Genomic DNA, 3475 nt, shown 5'->3' on the forward strand with positions numbered 1-3475 from the left:
TGTCAGATTGGGATTGTTTATTTGTTAAATTGTTTCCATATTAATCACTACTCTTTATTCACAATATTATTTTCTTAAACATAAGTGTGTGTGGCCATAAGGTTGTGCAAAGAATTGAATTACATTGTTAATTCTAGTCAGTCATGCGTGTAGCAGCACTTTACACAACATTATGCACAACTGTATGGCATTAAAAAAAATACATGAAATTGAAGACAAATTTGTGTTTAGAAATTGCCACCAAAAACAAGTTCTCATTGCTACAAAAGGCAATGGAATGTTGTCAGCAATGTCTAATACTTTGGGGATCAGTGCAAGAGCAATAATTAGTTAAGGAGTGTGCTACTTTGGAAGATATGAAAGCAGAACTGTAATGCTGTGAGTTGACAGTACAAAGTGTCATACTTTCAGTTATTACTGAAAACTCCCTCCCTCACCCTGTCACTGATATTGATGCAGTTTTTTCACATATTTAATGCTCGCCTGTAGAGAAGGGAATTCCTTGTCATTACATAGTGCCACAGAAAAATGCCTCACTACAAATACAGTTGTGGCAGAAGTTCTGGGTTGCCATCATAAACATTAGCAGGTGCAGAATATTGCTAAGAAAGCCACACATGCTATGACTACTATAGCAGAAACCAGTGACCCATCATAGGAATGCATTTCTGAAAATATCTTGCTACAAATTTTGCTGTGGCAAAAGTTATGGGCTGACATTGTGAACATTAACAGGTGCAGAGTATTGCTAGAGAAGCCACACAATACTAATCTCACTACTGTCCATATTAGCAATGCATTATTCAATAATGCCTCTCTACAAATACTGTTATGATAAATGTTACAGGTTTCCACCACACACATTACCAAGTGGTGTGGTTAGGAAAGCCACATATGCTATGCTTACTTTTGCAGAAAAGAGAACCCACCACAGCAATGTATTTCTCAACATGCCTCACTTCAAATTGTATTGTCATAAAAGATATAGGTTCCCATTATAAACATTACCTGGTGCAGAGTATTGCATGGAAAATGGCACACACAAAATTATGATTTGGAGCACTTTCCCTCATATTCTGGTACAAACAATGCAAAACATGATAACATTGGGCCTCATGTATATAACTGTTACCGCACATATGTTCATTCGAAAGTAAGAGTAACAAGGATGCTTTATTACTATTATTTTGTTTCATTAACAGTCTACCTCATTGTTAAGTCATTTAAGTAGAAATTGGCACCTGATGCTATGGCTGCAGGCCTGCAACTGACATGTATCTTACTTGTGTAAACTGCAGTGTTGCTAATCTGTTTTTATATATGAAGTAATTCTAAGTGATTGGATGAAACTTAGTCCAGACCAAATAAGCTGTAAGCAGATATTAGACACCAACTAGGATAGAAGCAGTATCACTAACAGGACAAACACAGAGAAACAATTTGAACTGAGAGACAACTTTAATGCATTAGACAAAATACAACATAGCACAAAAAATTCACTGTCACAGGAAAAAAAAGTCATGTGTCACTGGCATTTTTCTTCTTCCAGTACTTCAGTTTTTCTTTCAGGGCCAGAATCTTTAAATTTTTAATCCTCAGCTCCTTTTGGTGCTCTGCCTTCATCATGAGTAATTGGACCTCCAGTAGTTCCACTCTCTTCTTGCACACATTGTCAATCACTGTTCCCGAACCTGATGGCCTTGGTTTTGCAGGCATCCTGCGACGATTCCATGTATTTTTTGGCGTGCAAATGTTTTTATTCGGTTGATCAGGAGACTGTGAAACAGATTGCACCTGGGTGACATCCGCCAGAACATTATTTGGTGTCTCTTTACTTAATAATACGACAGGTGAGTGGGAAGTGCTAGGTTGTGTGCACTCTGCTAACTCGACAACTGAAGCAGGTGGCATATTCTCACTGCACTGCACTTCACTGCTCTCCATGTTGACAACATCCACAATCATGCTGAACTGTGCATCGGAATCATATGCATTTGTTAACGGTTTCATTGAGGAACCAACAATTTCTAATAGTTTAGCCCGATCATGGATCGTGGTTTTTTGGGTAGGCTTCCCCCCACCTGTTTTATACACTTCCACCTTTTCTTCTGCAAGGTCTTTTCGAAGTCTTCTTTTCATATTTTCATAACAGGTTTTCAGCCTGTCACAGGATCTTTTTGTCACACCTGAAATTAAATAAATGTAGTTTGTAGTACCATAAATTAATTCTTATATTATTTGCATTCATAAGTCCATTTTGCATTCTGAGGCTCTTAACTTATAACTGCAATAAACATCTAAGATCTGTATATGGCTTTTGTTTACATATCAGTTCATTAAAAAGAAAGTGGTATAGCTTCCGTTAGTCACATAATATTTAGTTAACAGTAGCACGGCATTGGATTTTAAATTTAAAACTAACAAAACAATTCCAACCGTAAATATGCATAGTCCTATCACGTATTTCAGTGGTACGCCAATAACAGTTTTAAATTTCAAACTAAAAGCCAGTGTGTCCCATATCCTACGCTTACGATGAACCTAGAAAAGTTATTTATTTATGAGTAAACTTACCAGGAGTAGAATTAAATTGCGCCTCCACATGGGACCACATTGCCTGTTTTTCTTTTAAGCTGCAGCCGTCGGTTTTCTTATTTTCAAGAACGGATGCATTTGCACCCACCAGTTCAAGAAGTACATCTATCTCGTACTTTGAGAAATTCGGTGTTCTTCTTTTATTCTCCATTATTCTCCAAAAAAGAAACCAACAGATCAGAAATAGGTACCGAGGTACGTAAACACACTTCTGCTTGTCGACGGAAAAAACAGCAAAGATAGAACGTGGCACCAGCGATTATCTGTGCAATTTCTTGTTTACTAACATCTTTGCATTGCCAGGGCACGTTCCATTGCAATGTAGAGAGTTAACCGCGGTCAAATGCACAGTTGGCTGACGACGGTTTGCTGACCAGCGATTAACGTTGGTGCACTGCAGAAACATTTTAAACGTGATTTACTTTTAACCATGATCGCGGGACCTTGGTTATCATGCATTTTGACCGGGGTTGGTGCACTCGGCCATCAGGTGTATATTGAATTTGACTGGTTCTAATTAAGAGTCGTTGGTGTTATAGTCATAGGATACCACCTTTTTCGTTTAGTGAATTGCATTGTTTTACATTTCTGTACATTAAAAAAGGGGGTTTTCAATCTTTGCTTACTTTGAACTTATGTCCTGCTCTTACTGAATACTTCTTAGTCTTTTTCAGACAGTACGGCATTACAGATAACTGCATTATCTGCGAAAAGTCTGAGCTTGCTATTAATATCGTCAGCCAGGCCATTAGTATATTAATTAATTAATTAATTAATTGTCACACTGTCAAAATACTCAACACTTATATAGAAAAACTCAAAAAGTTTTCTATTATTGTGGCTCCACTTCATATTTCCGCCACAAGAGCACAGTAGTGAG

The sequence above is a fragment of the Schistocerca serialis genome, chromosome 3 (genome assembly GCF_023864345.2).
Source record: "Schistocerca serialis cubense isolate TAMUIC-IGC-003099 chromosome 3, iqSchSeri2.2, whole genome shotgun sequence".
NCBI lineage: Eukaryota > Metazoa > Arthropoda > Insecta > Orthoptera > Acrididae > Schistocerca > Schistocerca serialis.